Here is a 16,706-nt window from a genome sequence, read left to right on the forward strand (position 1 = left end):
CAAGTCCAGGAGAACGGTGTGCCACAGGGTTCTGTTCTCAGTGTGTGTCTGTTTTTAATAGCTGTTAACGGGCTCGCTGCGGCCGTGGGAAATTCTGTCTCCACTTCCCTGTATGCTGACAACTTCTGCCTTTACTACAGCTCTATTGGCATTGCAGCTGCTGAACGTCAGCTACAGGGCGCAATCCGCAAGGCACAGTCTTGGGCTGTAGCGCATGGTTTTCAGTTTTCCGCAGCCAAGACCTGCGTTATGCATTTCTGCCGGCGATGCACTGTTCACCCGGAGCCGCGGCTTTATCTTGACGGCGAGCTTCTTAAAGTGGTGGAGTCACATAGGTTTTTGGGGATGGTTTTTGATGCCCGGTTGACTTGGCTGCCTCATATTCGGCAGCTTAAACAGGCGTGTTGGCGGCATCTAAATGCTATGCGATGCCTGAGCCACACCAGGTGGGGCGCCGACCGATTTACTCTCCTACGGCTTTACCTGGCGTTAATCCAGTCCCGTCTGGACTACGGGAGTCTGGCTTATGGCTCAGCATCCCCATCTGCGTTGTGGGTGCTGGACCCAATCCTCCACAGCGGGATACGCCTTGCGACTGGTGCCTTCCGAACCAGCCCTGTGGACAGCATACTTGTAGAGGCAGGTGTCCCTCCACTGCAGTTACGACGCCAACAATTACTGGCTGCTTATGCTGCCCATTTTTTTAGCTTGTCCGGGCATCCAAATTATCGTGTCCTCTTCCCGCAGTCAGTCGTTCATCTGCCAGAATGTCGGCCCCGGTTGGGTTGTCAGATCGCCGTACGTGTCAAACAGCTTCTTTCCTGGCTTGGGTGTTTCCCTGTTCCACCTCCTTTCCGGGCCCCCTCTGCGTACACTCCTGTGGTGTGTGCCTCGCCCTTGCCTTCGGCTCGACTTGGCACAGGGCCCGAAGGACTCAGTCCCTCCGGAGGCCTTCCGACGCCGCTTTTATTCCATCCTGGCCACGTATCAGGGCTCTGGCGTTGTCTACACCGACGGTTCGATGGTTGCTGGTCTAGTCGGTTATGCACTAACTCCAGGGGACCATTCTAAACAACGTTCGTTGCCTGCTGGCTGCAGTGTTTACACTGCTGAGCTGGTCGCCATCTTTCGTGCCCTAGAGTATATCCGCTCCTGCTCAGGTGACTCCTTCGTTATCTGTAGCGATTCCCTGAGCGGTTTACGAGCTCTCGACCAGTGTTTCCCTCGTTCTCGTCTGGTGATGGCTATCCAGGAGTCCGTGCATACTCTCGCCCGTAGCGGCAGGTCTGTGGTCTTTGTTTGGACCCCAGGCCATGTTGGTATACCCGGCAATGAAACTGTTGACCGCCTGGTGAAAGAGGCCACCAGTACGCCATTTCTGGAGATTGGCCTCCTGGCGGCTGATTTGCGGGCAGTCTTACGCCGCAAAGTTCTCTCGTTTTGGGATGCTGAATGGTGCGGTCTGACCACCCCTAACAAACTCCGTGCCGTCAAGGACACGACGACTGTGTGGCGGTCATCTATGCGAGCCAACCGCAGGGAATCAGTCGTCCTTTGTCGGCTCCGCATTGGCCACATCCGACTCACGCACAGTTATTTACTGTGTCGTGAGGATCCCCCTCTTTGTCGTTGTGGGGCGTCCTTGACGGTGGTCCATATTCTGTCGGAGTGCGCCCTTTTAACCGTGCTCGGGCAGACTTTTGCAATGCCTGACACGCTCTCTGCTCTTTTATCAGATGACTCTGCCATGGTGGACTTGGTTTTGTGTTTTATTCGGGCAGGGGGTTTTTATCCTTTAATCTGAGTGGGGTTTTTTTTGTGTTGATTCTGGCTTTTAGCCTCTGATTTTAAACTGAGTTTTTAAAGTGTTCTTGGTGGTTGGTTTTTCCTCTTTTTCTCTACGTTCGGCCAACCACCGTCACACTGTGTGTTTTAATTTGCTATGTATGGTGTCTGTCAGAGTATTTCATGTCCTGTTTCATCTGCTGTCTTTCCTGTTGTTCGTTTTTTATTCTCTTCGGGTGGTTTTAGTTTTTATGGAACAAGGGACCGATGACCATAGTAGTCTGCTCCCTTTAATCCCACAAACCAACCAACCAGAACCTGAACTTTATCTTAATGACGATCTGCTCACTGTAGCGGAGACTTATCGGTTCTTAGGACTGGTTTCCAACATCCGATTGATTTGGCTACTTCACCTTTGTCAGCTTAAGTGGGAGTGTTGTCAGCACCTCAGTGCCCTCCACTGTCTGAGCAACACCAACTGGGGTGCAAATGGCTGTACACTGCTGCAGCTCTACAGAGCCGTTATTCAATCCCTCCTTGACTATGGAAGTCTGGTTTACAGTTCAGTGGCACCCTCAGCGTTGCGTTTACTCAACCCAGTGCACCACTGTGGCGTTCGTAAAACGACGGAAGCTTTTAGAATGAATTCGGTGATCAGTGTCGTGGTTGAGGCTGGAGTCCCTCCATTGCGCTTCCAACATGCACAAATGCTCGACAGTTATGCGGCACACTTTCACAGTTCTCCTGAGCATCCAAATTCCGTCTCCTTTCCCCACCCGCAGCAGTACATCTCCTGCATCGCGGCCCGGTCAGGGCTCACGATTATGTTTTGCGTTTGATCCCTTATCTCTACTTGATATCCTTCCCTCTACTTGATATCCATTCATGTACACCTCCATGGTGTACACCTCATCCAAAGCTTCGTCTGGACCTTTTGCATGGCCCTAAGGACTCAGTTAACCTCGCTACTCTCCACTGTCACTTCTGTTCAGTTCTTGACATGTTGACATGAAACTGTTTACAGTGACGAGTCGATGGCCGATGGTAATGTTGGCTTCTCATATGTCCAGATAATGCCATATTGAACAGCATTCCTTGCATGCTGGCTGCGGTGTTCTCACTGCAGAGGTTGTGGCCATATCTCGTGCACTTCACTACTTCCGTGTCTGCTCTGCTGAGTCATTTCTTCTCTGTTCGGACTTCCTGAGCAGCTTACAAGCTATCGACCAGTGCTACCCTCGCCATCCTTTGGTAGTGATAATCCAGGAGGCCATCTCTGTCCTGGAACTCTCCAGTCATTTAGTGGTGGTTGTGTGGACTCCAGGGCACATTGGAATCCCAGGCAATGTACTTGCCACTCCTGGGGATCGGCATCTCTGAAACTGACCTGCGCTCTGTCTTACGCCGCAAGGCTTTTTGGCTTTCGGAGATGGAGTGGCATAACAGTATACACAACAAACTCAGTGTCATTAAGGAGAGTGCAAATGTGTGGAAGTCTTTCCTGCGGGCTTTTTGCAGGGAATTGATTGTCCTTTGTCGGCTCCGCATTGACCATACGTGGCTCACACATGGTTACCTCCTCCGTCGCGAGGACCCACCTAAGTGTCGCTGTGGCTCCTAAATGACAGTCGTCGTCCTCTTTCTGGACTGCCCAGTTTTAGCCACTCTGCGGCGTAATTTTAACTTTCCCAGCACCCTACCTGTGGTGTTGGGCGACAATGCCTCAACAGCAGTTCTAGTTTTACATTTTATTCGTGAGGGCGGGTTTCATCATTTGGTCTGAGTTTTGGCGCATGTCCTTTGTTCCTCTGTGTTCTCCACCGTAGAGCTTTTAGGGTGGAGGTTTTAATGTGTTGCAGATTGGCTGCTTCTCCTTTTTTATTCTCATGGTCAGCCAGCTATGGTAATCTGCTTTCTTGTTTTTAATCTCTTCTCCCAGTTTCTTGCACCTGTCTGTTGTTTTCTTGTCCTGTTTTGTCTATTGTAGTGTTTGCTGTCCTGTCTTTCTTCTGGTTCTTCCTTTCTCCTGTTATTGTGCCATACGTCTTCTTTGTTTTCTTCTTTCCCCATGGGTAATTGTTCTACTGGGAACAAGGGTCTATTGGCCTCGCAGTTTGGACCCCCCTCCCCATTTTAAACCAGCCATCTAATGTGACAACTGTTTACATTAGATTTATTGTGAGCAGTTGGAAGCGGGCGCATGGGCTTGCACATGTGTACTACCTACTCCCGTTACTGGATACAAAAGAGTGGCTGTTAGCTGAATAAGCAGTAGCAGCACACAGTAAGATGCTCCCCAGAAAAATTTTACTGGCGCACGCAAGCTGCCATAGTCACTAGGAGCAAACCAGGATATCTGCCCCGGGCGGAAATTTCAGCGAAGAATTAATTGCCTAATAGAACAATGAAGTTATTTTAGTCAATTCGCTAAAGGAATTTGGTTTTTATTACTATTTTCCGCTGAGGCAGTCAATGTATTTGAAACAAAGTGTTTAATTCCACACTATTGGCTAGTTTCAACTGTTAGCTGTATTTCAAAAGGGCATGGTTTCATCTCCTAGCACATATGGCATTATGCCATAATAAAGTAGCAAAAATGACATAATATGGTATTGGTACTACAAGAAAATTTACAACTGAATCTGAACATATGAATGGGCACTTTAAGCTGAATTATGCATGTTAGTATGGTTCACGAAATTTCGATGCTCTTGGAGTATCCTCTGATGTCGTGTTTCTTTTATGACATAATGTAAGATCTTTTAATGTTTTACATGTACAAACATACGGGCTTCCTGCGCCATCGTAGCTGTGCAAGCATGGTGACGCCTGTTATCTGGTGCTCTATGGCAACTGCTGAAACAAACCTCTTTCTAACACACCGCAGCAAAATATTGCGAATGATTGATTGAAAAGTGTTACTTTCAAAGTAAATTTCCTTTTTCACAAGGTAAACTACATGTGAGAATGTGCAATGAATTTCTTAACTGGCAGAGCGTTTGACTCTAATTTAAAAATCAATTCTTTGAGAACAATCTTTCAGAAAATTTCGAGCCCAGATGATCAGACATTTATGTAATTATCAGAAATTTTACTGGCACATTCGTGGGATGTATCTTAAAGTGTAGTACGCGCAAAAAAGATCAACATTATACTTGAAAGTTTAGCTTCTCTTGCAGCTTATTAATTGTCAAGACCAATATTATAAATTTTTAGACAAGATAGTTGTATGGAAATAAACAGCAATTAATTTACTTATAATCAATTATTCAAAATGACTGTCACAATTGCATTATTTATTTTGCCGCCAACCGGTTTCAACCCGCAATGGGGTCATCTTCAGGGCAATTACACCATTGGTCGCTCGCTGGAGTCGTCACCGTGCTTTTGCACGGTTGGTAACTATGATAGTTATGAAACACGTTGGCAGGAAAATAAATAATGCAATTGTGACTGTCATTTTGAATAATTGACCAATATTATATGTGAAAGGTTTGCTTTTCTTCTCGCAACACTATGTATATTAATCTAAACCATTAACTTTTTCTGTTTGTGTGTTCGTGCTACTTAGCAGTGGTAATGCTAATGGCTGACTACATCACGTGTCCTGTGCTCTGAATATCCGCTGTATTGGCTGGCAAGATCACGTCACATGAACTATGACTGGCTCACAAAGGCGCATCGCAATCTTGATTTCAGTGTTTCAGAAAGTAACATGCGGTGTTTGGTATAATTTTAAGTTATACTTTCGTAATATGAAAATGTGCAGTGTATGTGGTGCTGCACATCAAAGATCTTTCCAAAATGTTGCTTTTTTTAATTAATTATTTTTTTCCCCTGAGTTTTGTTTACGAAAGGGTTGGGAAATTGTATGCCGCCATATAAAACCATAACCATTCAAAGGATTGATAAGTTTTACTGTTCCATGGAAAAAGTGTATTTTTAACCGAAAATCTGGGAATTTTTTTTCCTTGTCCATGTATATACCCTGAACTGATGGCATTCAAACCATGCAGATGAAGAGCCAACTACACTTTTTTGCCTCACATTTGGCATAGGGTCCAAGACGTCAGAACTTTTTGTATGCTTCATCAAAGTGCGATTTCAAGCTCATCAGCAACAGCTTGCCAATTGTTTTTTCAGATTGTAATTTTTGTGTAGATTATTTTCATCTTCCAATAGCTCTGGTCAGGGATGAGCCACATTATTAAATTTGTAATTCTTTCGTTTGTCCACTTTTTCCATTGCTGCATACAACGACAAAGAACTACAAAACATATGACTATATGTACATGCACAAACATTCAAACAAATGTGAAACAATACTGTTTTCACTCAGGCACCTGGGTGTAATACTGTCATTGAGAGGACGGGGGAGATGAACAAATACATAGATAGATATTGCCCTGCAATGTGAAATATTCTCCACACTTCCAGTGGGCAACTCAGTTTGCCCACAAACAGCAGCTTGAACATCAGCAATGTTGCCCAGCTATATCACAAAACTGCAGTCTATTGCAACAGTGTACAGGGTAATGATATAGTGAACAAATATTATCATAAAAAGTGGTTCATTTAAATGAACTTCATGATCTGCACCTAAAAATGGAGCTGTACTGTACACTGTATTTGAACCAGTTGCAGAGATGAAAAATGGGCTGTAAAATCATTAGACCTAAAAAAAACTCAGTATTTTCCAGATTGACCAACTTCAGAGTTTTTAAATTTTGGTCTGTAAAGTCAGTTTTATTCTTCTTTCTTCTGAGTTTGGCCAGTAATAGGCAACATAAAAATTCAGAATTTTTGAGCTTAATTTTCCCCTCTTCCTAGAACCACCTTGTTCTCCTTCATGGAAATGTAATATATGAATCTCATTTTTACTGGTTTCTCTCTAATTGAATTGATGCTTTTGACTCTGCTTCTGAATTCTTCTGCTTTTGGATCATCACTAGTGTAATACCAGTTTCTTTCACATATCTTTTGACCTCTTCTACCTACTTAGAAGTAAACTATAATGATATGATGTACTTGAAGATCTTTTTGCAGTGGTTTTCAACAATTCTTATTAGGTGTCCATAAAATTTCAACCATTATTTCCACATTGTGCCATTATATTTTTGGTGTACTTGTGAAGATCCTCATTTTTCCTGTTCGTCCAAGTCCCTTCAGTAGTCATTTTGGGTCCCAGAATTTTCCTGAGAATCTTCCTTCATTTCTGTTAAAGTTCTACCAACTGTCCCCTTGTATTTAAAATAATGTCTGACGAATAGAATCCTTCCAGTTTTATAGCTGAATTACAGTTCCTGATTTTGACCTCGTAGGATATCGCTCGTTTATTGTACCTGTTTTGTATTAGTTTGTAAGCGAGGTTTAATTTTTTCTCTCTACCTTTGACTACCTCTTTATCCAGCCCATTTTGTTGGGTCCATCTTCCTAAGTATTGGAATTTATCTGCCCGTTAATCTTCCCATATTTTACCTCTAAGTATTTCTCCCCTCGGTGTCCATCTTACACATATGTCAACGTTCCATACAAGATCCATTCTTTCCTGCAATTACATACAAGAGCTCTAGCTCTCTTTGCATACCCTTCCTGTTTCTGGCTAGAAGGACAAGATCTTCAGTAAAAGCTGAAAACCTGATTTCGATATTGTTTCCTTCCTTTTTTTCCCAAGGTGTGTACTACTTATTCCTTCCTACTTCAGAGTTACTTCACAGGTTTTCGTTATTTTCTCCAGGACTATATTGAAGAGAATTCAGGATAATCCATCTCCTTGCCTCATCTTTATGTAACTTTCAAAATGGTGTCTGTTGGGGGGTTGTTTTATGATATCCCTTGTTTTCCTGTCAGTTCCAAATTCCTCTAAAACTCTAAATAAAGTTTGTCTCTCAACTGAGTCACGTGTTTTTTTGAAGCCAACAAAAATTACTAATGCCTTTAGTGCTATAGAGCAGCACCGAGAACAATGAAAAGTGAAATTGAGTTCTTCACTATTACATTTTGTCTTCACCCTGTCCTGGATTTAGCAGTGAATGTGTAGTTTAATCTCTCTGAGCTGCACCATCAAGTCATCTGTATTTTGTCAACAAACTGCCTAAAGGATGGAATTAATCTAGTGTTTGAAAATTATTGGAGGGAACTTGGCTGTTCAGCCAGCTTGTGAAGATTTCAAAGAAACCTTTTGAGACAATGTTTCCTGGAAGTGTTCTTTCTGAGTAGGCCTACATCCTTTCAAGGACAAAGGCGAGATATTTAGTATATAATGCTTTAGCTCCAGGCATAGTCTATATCAGTTCAGGCAGGCTAGAAAAATATTTTACTTTCAGTCTCAGATGTTATTGAATTTAGCACATGTTAAAATGAAGGACTAAGTAAGGAACATTTTTTGTTTTCTCCAAAAAAATTTCTGCTCAGAGATACAGCCCTCCAAAGATGGCACTGTGCATACCATTTTGAAGTTGCAAATTTTGGAAAAAAATTTAAAATACTGTATCTCTAGAACAGTTCTAGATTTTCCTTTTTTATTTGAAGGATAATTGCTTTATGATTATTAAGAAATCCTCCATTTGGATTTATCTGTCAAAGTTTTTTTACTATTGCACTGGACTTTCCCATACATCAAACCTGTTTAATTACCGCTTTATCACATAACAGGCTCATAAAAATCAAAACCTTGCCTTACATAACATAATTTTGCTTTTGAAAGATGAGTAAGAGACTCATGTTTTAAGCAATTTAAATGGTTCCAAAATGTATGTCAAAGATCCAAAGACTTAAAGGCTTCAATTTATACAACCTCTGTGCACTCTGTTTTGTACTGAAATTAGCGAGCCAGTGAACTAAAAATGTGTTCCACTGCTTCAGTATCTTCCTTTGATATTGAATGATGCCTTCCTGTTGAACCAGTAGGAACTGGAGCTCTTACAATCTTCGAAACATTGTGAAGAGTTAGTGAGCACTGATGCTGTTGTTGCTGTCCTTCAGCTGGAAACCTATATCCTGCAGCAAGTCCATGTCGTGGCAATGAAATTTCTTCTTCCTTGCTCTTGAAAGTGCATGCAGTATGAGTTCGCCCATCACTTTGAGTCCAAAAATGTCTTCTGAATTCCTTTCACTGCATTAGTTTGTTTGGACCATTTTCCTTTTTTTCTACTCACAGAATTCTTCGCTTTCTTCTTTAGACAAAAGAATGTGGGCTGTGGAGGTGTAAGATTCCACGACTCGCAAAAACCTCCTCAGGATTCTGAATCGCAGATGTATTTGGTCTGGAAAGATCATGTTTTGCAGCATGGTGCTTCAGCTGGCCTCCTACACCATCACAAGGCCCCTTCCTGTGACCAGTAGCATTGTATACCCAGTCAGTTGGCACAAACAATTTACTCAATTCAAACAGCTGGTAACGATTTTTAAAATGATTAGGAGCACCATAGGAAATAATGATCATCTTCTCTGCTCCTGTTTGCAGTTAAAGAATTTTGCACATGTGCTGAGTCATGTCCTGTGTCATCACTTATAACTGCAACGCTTGTGGTCTTGTTTTGAAAATACGTTACTTGTGTGAAAATTGAAACCTGGTCATTACTCCAATGATACCACTGTGCTTCTTGTGAGATGGTTACAGACCAGTTCTGAGCAAAGTCACAGTGAAGCATTAAACATAGTTCTTTAGCCTCTACGCACCCTTTCACTTCTGCAATGTGTTGTTGTTGCAGTTTCTTCAGATGCTGATGTGTCACTGCTTTCACTGACCATTTACCAAGTTCATGAATGAAACTGTTCAAGGTAACAGTTTTCTTAATCAGTTTATTTTCCTCCTGTGTCGCGTATGTAATTTCTGCAGAGTTACCTGCTGCGTCTTCCAGGCCAAGTAGCTGTCAAGACAGGTTTCCCTTTCCAGGGAAGTTTTTGAAACAAACAAGTCTCTCGCTATACGTCACAGACTACTAATGAGTTCACATGCCCAACCGAGGTATTGTACATCATGTGCTCCAGTAAGTTCTTCAAATTATCACAAGAAATTATCCGAAAATTACCTTGAGCAATTAAACAGAGAATAGACTCATGGAGATAACATCTTGGACCTACTGATAACAAACAGACACGAACTTTTCGACTCTGTAAGTGCAGAACAGGGAATCAGTGATCATAAGGCTGTTGCAGCATTCATGAATATGGAAGTTGATAGGAATATAAAAAAGGGAGGAAGGTTTATCTGTTTAGCTAGAGTAATAGAATACAGATTTCAGACTACCTAACAGCTCAAAACGAAAATTTGTGTTCCAACACTGACAATGTTGAGTGTTTATGGAAAAAGTGTAAGGCAATTGTGAAATGCGTTTTAGACAGGTACCTGCCAAGTAAAACTGAGGGACGGGAAAAACCCACTGTGGTTCAACAACAAAGTTAGGAAACTACTGCAGAAGCAAAGAGAGCTTCACTCCAAGTTTAAACGCAGCCAAAACCTCTCAGACAAACAGAACCTAAATGATGTCAAAGTTAGCGTAAGGAGAGCTATGCGTGAAGTGTTCAGTGAATTCGAAAGAAAAATTCTATGTACAGACTTGCAGAAAATCCTAGGAAGTTCTGGTCTTACATTAAATCAGTAAGTGGCTTGAAAAAGCATATCCAGACACTCCGGGATAATGATGGCATTGAAACAGAGGATGACACGCGTAAAGCTGAAATACTGAACACCTTTTTCCAAAGCTTTTTCTCAGAGGAAGACCGCACTGCAGTTCCTTCTCTAAATCCTTGCACAAACGAACAAATGGTTGACATCGAAATAAGTGTCCAACGAATAGAAAAGCAACTGGAATCACTCAACAGAGGAAAGTCCACTAGACCTGATGGAATACCAATTCGATTCTACACAGAGTACGTGAAAGAACTTGCCCCCCTTCTAACAGGCGTGTACCGCAAGTCTCTAGAGGAACGGAAGGTTCCAAATGATTGGAAAAGAGCACAGGTAGTCCCAGTCTTGAAGAAGGGTTGTCGAGCAAATGCGCAAAACTATAGACCTATGTCTCTGACGTCGATCTGTTGTAGAATTTTAGAACATGTTTTTTGCTCAAGTATCATGTTGTTTTTGGAAACCCAGAATCTACTCTGTAGGAATCAACATGGATTCTGGAAACAGCGATCATGTGAGACCCAACTCACTTTATTTGTTATTAGATACAGGCTCCCAGCTAGATGCTATTTTCCTTGACTTTCGGAAGGCATTCGATACAGTTCCGCACTGTCGCCTGATAAACAAAGTAAGAGCCTACAGAATATCAGACCAGCTGTGTGGCTGGATTGAAGAGTTTTTAGCAAACAGAACACAGCATGTTGTTATCAATGGAGAGACGTCTACAGACGTTAAAGTAACCTCTGGTGTGCCACAGGGGAGTCTTATGGGACCATTGCTTTTCACAATAAATATAAATGACGTAGTAGATAGTATCAGAAGTTCCATGCGGCTTTTCGCGGGTGATGCTGTAGTTTACAGAGAAGTTGCAGCATTAGAAAATTGTAGCGAAATGCAAGAAGATCTGCAGCGGATAGGCACTTGGTGCAGGGAGTGGCAACTGACCCTTAACCTAGGCAAATGTAATGTACTGCGAATACATAGAAAGAAGGATCCTTTATTGTATGATTATATGATAGCGGAACAAACACTGGTAGCAGTTACTTTCATAAAATATCTGGGAGTATGCGTGCGGAATGATTGAAGTGGAGTGATCATATAAAATTACTTGTTGGTAAGGCGGGTACCAGGTTGAGAGTCATTGGGAGGGTCCTTAGAAAATGTAGTCCATCAACAAAGGAGGTGGCTTACAAAACACTTGTTCCGCCTACACTTGACTGTTGCTCATTAGTGTGGGATCCGTACCAGATCGGGTTGACGGAGGAGATAGAGAAGATCCAAAGAAGAGCAGTGCGTTTCATCACAGGGTTATTTGGTAAGCGTGATAGCGTTACGGAGATGTTTAGCAAACTCAAGTGGCAGACTCTGCAAGAGAGGTGCTCTGCATCGCGGTGTAGCTTGCTCGCCAGGTTTTGAGAGGGTGCGTTTCTGGATGAGGTATCGAATGTATTGCTTCCCCCTACTTATACCTCCCAAGGAGATCACAAATGTAAAATTAGAGAGATTCGAGCGCGCACGGAGGCTTTCAGACAGTCGTTCTTCCCGCAAACCATACGCGACTGGAACGGAAAAGGGAGGTAATGACAGTGGCACGTAAAGTGCCCTCCGCCACACACCGTTGGGTAGCTTGCAGAGTATAAATGTAGCTGTAGAAAGTTCAAAATTCGTGTAGTGCACATAGAAAAGATATCTCTAGGTGGGTGTGGAACTACCCACTTAGGTCGTAGTGCATAAAATTTTGATCTTCCAATATGTGAAGTTGTATAGGTGCTTTTATAAATTGCAAAAGTTTCTTTAATACTGCGAGTCATGTACCCCTTCACTTTCACATCTTCTTTACCTTCAACTGTTACAGCTATAGTGTGTTTTTTGGTGGCACTCTGCCAAGAACAGTCCCATTTATCTTCTAGATAAAATGACTGCACTATTTGAACTTCAGCTGCTTCTACAGGGTGGCCATATTAGGGATCTGGTCTTCCAAAGACTTCTGTTTACAGCCCTCACATTTCTTGACTTGTTTACTATGTACTTTGATACTGATGGAATGTGGTTCAAAATTGTTTTCTGTGAAAATGTCTCTGGAATAATAGTTAAAACTTACACCTTTTCACCATAGGATGCACAATATTCAACAGCTGAATTGATATTTGCGAAAAATTCCAGGCAAGAGGTACAAGAGTGCTTTGGTTCATTTTCTTCTGGAGATGGAATTTCTGCTTTGAAGAGTGTGGTCAGTTTTTGCTGAAGTGTATTCATCCATAGCTTTAGTAATTTCTCTGTGATTTCTTGATGCGTAGAGCTTAATGACACTACTTCACTTGCCACGGTTTCTCAACTGGACCAACACCTACCTCTGTAGTTGACTGATTCAGGGCATTTAAGTCTTCCTCAATTGATGCAAAATTTGTGTCGTCTGCACCATGGAATGCTTCACCTTGTTCAGATACTATCATTGTTATTATTCTGTCAAAACATTTAGAACACACAAAGTCATCACTGGAAACATCTTCACTTTGGAACAGTCTTCAAATGAGAACACTTATCCCCAACATGAACAAAGTCTGAGTTTTTTTAATCACGCTTTTGCATATTTGCAAATAGTCAGCACACTTCACTCTTCTGTGGCCCCGGTCAGAAGAAATTTCAAACAATTCAAACAATCCTTTTCACAAAACACACTGTAACTGTGTCAAGTGGCAAATTTGACACGAAAACACAGAACTCACTGGATGGTCTCAGATTTCTTAGAAGCCTCTTTAGTAAACATAGTAGCACTGAACAACTAAAATACAGAAACCTGCACTGAACAACCACAACAGAGAAACTAACAAGAAACTACAACAAGAAGTGCCTGCAACAATGAAAGTGAAAAGAAATAACTGCAACAAAGAAAGTGATAAGAAATAAGAAGAAATAACTGCAACAAAGACAAGAGAAATAAACATTGTAACAAAGAAATTAGTAAGAAACAACTTCAGTGAAGACATACATTACCCTGGAAAGTTAAAAAAAATGATTTTTTAAAATAAAACCTGTCCAACTTAAAAGTGGAAGCTCTCCTTTACAGAGAATATAGTATTACACAGTACTAATATGCAGAAAAAAATCTAACTTTTCTGGATTGACATTTCTGAAAAAAAATTCTGTAAATTATTTCAAAAAATTCAAAAGGCGTCAGTACAAGAACTTTGGCAGTTATTTCCAAATAGAGAATACCTTGTAAGCATAAAGCAATTATCTTTCAAATAAAAAACTCCAACAAAATATCTAGAACTGTTACAGAGGTACAGCATTTTTAAAAAAAATTCCGAAATTCACATATTCAAAATGGTGTTTGCAGTGTCATCTTTGGAGGCGTGTGTCTCGGGAGAGGAAATTTTTTTGGAGAAAACAAAAGAAATACATGTTTCTTACTTACTCATGAATTTTAACATACGCTAAATTCAGTAACATCAGAGACTATGAAGTAACCCCCTGCCTGAAGTAATGCGGATTATGCCTCCATATTTTAAAAAGCAGTTTGTGGATAATTTTGCAGGAACACATTTCTCTCTCTGAAATTGTGAATACGGCTTCAATGAAACAGCTTCAAAATGTCGTTAAATACTGGTCCAGTTTTAAACAAATGATTGACTACAAATCTACAGTGTTTCTTCATTGGTAAAGCAACTGCTGGTGATATTTACTGAGTTAAATGAAATTTTGAATAATGCCCAGCTTTTTCGTTCAAAGCTATTATTAATCAGTACAATAGGACATACCCTCTGCCATACACATCACGGTGGTTTGCAGAGTATAGATGTAGATGATACGTTATGATGGACCCAATGTTAACAAAACTGTGAATCATCATATGAATGAGTCCCTGTTAGGGAAAAAAAAAATTGATTGATTTCGGCATGTGCAACACACACATCATCCATAATGCATTCCAAAAATAATTACAAGACTTTGGTCACAATGATTTGGACATCTTGTTTCTCTGTAACTTTTTTGGTGGCCAAACATCTCATTTGGAAGATATGGAAAAAAATGTAATAATTTATTTCAGCCAACTAGCCATACAAGTTCAAAGTACATGTTGCGATTTGCATATCCACTTATTGACCTTGTCCTTTTCGTACAGAGTTCTGTATGGTAATGTTTACATATTTGATGACACAATTTACACTCGCACATTTCATTTGGTTTATGATATGAAATGTTATTGCAAGAAAGGTGGTGGAAACCACAGACTGCCACTCTAGTAAACACATGTCTAGTCTTGGAAGTTTTCCTTTTTCCATGTTCGGTCAATCAGGGCACCTGTAGCGTAAACTTCTGTGGTTATGTCTTATCTTTTTTCCTTCAGTGTTTGTAGTAGATTTTTCCGATGCATCAGGTTTGTCCACAGGTGCTCAGTGATGAACAATTCCCTCACTAGGAGGTATACAAATCTAGATTGCATTGTTTTAGACACTCCAGTTGCTTTCTTTGAGTAGGTCATCTTTACTCTTCATAATGTCGCTAGGCTTTTCACTGTGAGATGTTGTCTGATGGTTTCTATGGTGTACAGCAGTATTGGTGAGATTTTGGCTCTGAATAATGGAATTGCTGTTTCTGGGCTGAGGCGTCGAATGTGAATTATTTCACGGATAGTCATTATTGCTTGCATTAGTTTCTCTGTCACGTGTTCTGTGAAACATTTTGCACTTGTGTTGGACCTCACTTACTTCAAGTCTGGTACAATTTTCAGATTTCCCTCCCTTATGAAGATCTCAGCTGATACAGATTCTCTTCCACCATTTGTGAGCACAATCATTTCTGTTTTTGCCACATTTATTTTGAAGCCGCATTCAGTGCAACAATCTTCCATGTTGTTTATTGCTTAGTGTAGTTTTACAATGTCCTTTGAGTCTATTACAGTATTGTCTCCGTATGTGTATGATGTTACATCCTCCCTTTGGGTATTCTTACATCTTCTTCTGCTGCAAGAATAAGTAACAGAGGACTTAATGGCTCTCCCTTTAATATAGCACTTTTATTGTCGGTTGTATGCACTGTTATGGAATGGAGGCTGTTTCTAAGCACTTATTGTAGTTTTTTGTGCAGATTGGCTTTTGTACTTGGGCTGCATTTTTTGAATATTCACTGACCTCTTTTGTGGCCAATGGGACCCATTCTGTAGTTGTATGTGGCAATAACTCCTGTTTGTCCTCTTGTCTTTCTTTTAGTCCTTCCTCATTCAGTATGTCGTCGAAGTGCGTCTCTCATTCTTTCATATTAATTTAATGTGTTTTGCGTGATTTTCTGGGGCTTAGGGCAGTATATGGGTCTCATGTGGCTTCCACCACTAGTTTCTTTCCTTCTCTTTCCCAGAATGTTCTCTTCTTTTCGTTTAGAATTGTCTTATATTGATTTTCGACGTAAGTCTTAGGAGAGCTCTTCTTTTGCATTTCAGTTTGTTTTATGCTATTTGATTTTGCTTCCACTTTCCTGGTGCCTGTTGTTCTCGAAAGTGCCTGTAACTTCTTTCTTTATGCTTTTTGCCATTTTCCTTAGATACTTATTTCCAGAGGAATATCCTTCTGAATAGTTTTGTATATCCATTCTGCAATTTGTCTCCTGCTATAAATAGTTGTTTATTATTTTTAATCTGAGTGAAAAGATCGTTTACTTCACCTGTTATGTCAGTGGCTGTTTTGTTCAGTTGGAAGTATGCTGATGTTATTGTAATGTTTTTCATTTCTGTCAGATGTATGTTCCTGTTTGGAAGTTCTGGTTATTGGTGTTAATTTGTGAGGACTGGTGTTCTTCTTGTGGGTCTTTCACTGTTGCCATGTTTTGCTTGATGCTGTAAAATTCTGGGTGTTGCCAGTTTCGATTAAAAATGTTTCTGTTAGAATTGCTATGTTCATAGGAGCATCTTTAAGGTTCCTACTACTTCTATTTATTTATTTATTTTATTTATTTATTTTTTTGTCTTATTGTAGCGACACCTAACTGTTTTCATGGGGGATGGGAATTCAGTTTCATTCGCCAGTTCTAAATTGGGAAAGGGTATTCTTACTTAAAGGACTTTCTATTATTTTCATTTGTCAGTTCTTTACATTTCATGTTTTCTTTGAGTCCCTTCTTGTTGAGAAATTGTTTTATCACCTGTTAAGTATTCATATACTTAGAAAAATATTAGTCCTGTTTCCATTATACCTATCAAATGTTTCAATGAAAATTTTAAAAATCCCTTCCTTGCACCTCATCCAGTCAGCACTGAGCAAGCTTCTTCTCTCATTACATTGACACTCAGTCTCCT

At 40.8% G+C, this 16,706-nt stretch overlaps 1 protein-coding gene across 3 annotated transcripts in view; it reads left to right on the forward strand.

The window, feature by feature from the left end:
- Positions 1-16,706, forward strand: part of LOC126356284 (transcription factor IIIA-like) — a 99,277-nt gene that overhangs the window by 30,772 nt on the left and 51,799 nt on the right. The window lies entirely within an intron of this gene.

This window comes from Schistocerca gregaria, chromosome 3 (genome assembly GCF_023897955.1).
Source record: "Schistocerca gregaria isolate iqSchGreg1 chromosome 3, iqSchGreg1.2, whole genome shotgun sequence".
Classification (NCBI taxonomy): Eukaryota; Metazoa; Arthropoda; class Insecta; order Orthoptera; family Acrididae; genus Schistocerca; species Schistocerca gregaria.